The sequence below is a fragment of the Oryzias melastigma genome, linkage group LG16, assembly GCF_002922805.2.
Source record: "Oryzias melastigma strain HK-1 linkage group LG16, ASM292280v2, whole genome shotgun sequence".
In the NCBI taxonomy this organism is placed as follows: domain Eukaryota; kingdom Metazoa; phylum Chordata; class Actinopteri; order Beloniformes; family Adrianichthyidae; genus Oryzias; species Oryzias melastigma.
Window position 1 is genome coordinate 12,705,888 of NC_050527.1, and position 339 is coordinate 12,706,226.

Consider the following 339-nt stretch of genomic DNA (forward strand, 5'->3'; position numbering starts at 1 on the left):
GCCTTTAGCAGATCATGTCATGAACTTAAACAATAAAAAACAGTCCGATGGAGTTCATGAGCACTCCCTGCTCCCGCATGTTCCTCCCTGAGTCACAGTAAAGGTCGGTGACTCTTCAGAAGCTAGATGGCAGAAGAGTCACACTGCAGGCGCGCTGCTCTTTGCGCCGTCATCATTCCATCTTTGCATTGCAAATTGCCCAGCCCCATCACTCTCAATAAGGGATTCGTTCGATCTCCAGAATGAAAATCAGAGTTATGGTGGGATTGCCAACGAGGCGGATTTCTTTCATCAGCTTTCATCAGGGACTGCTGCCATGTTTCCAGTCTCACCTATAGT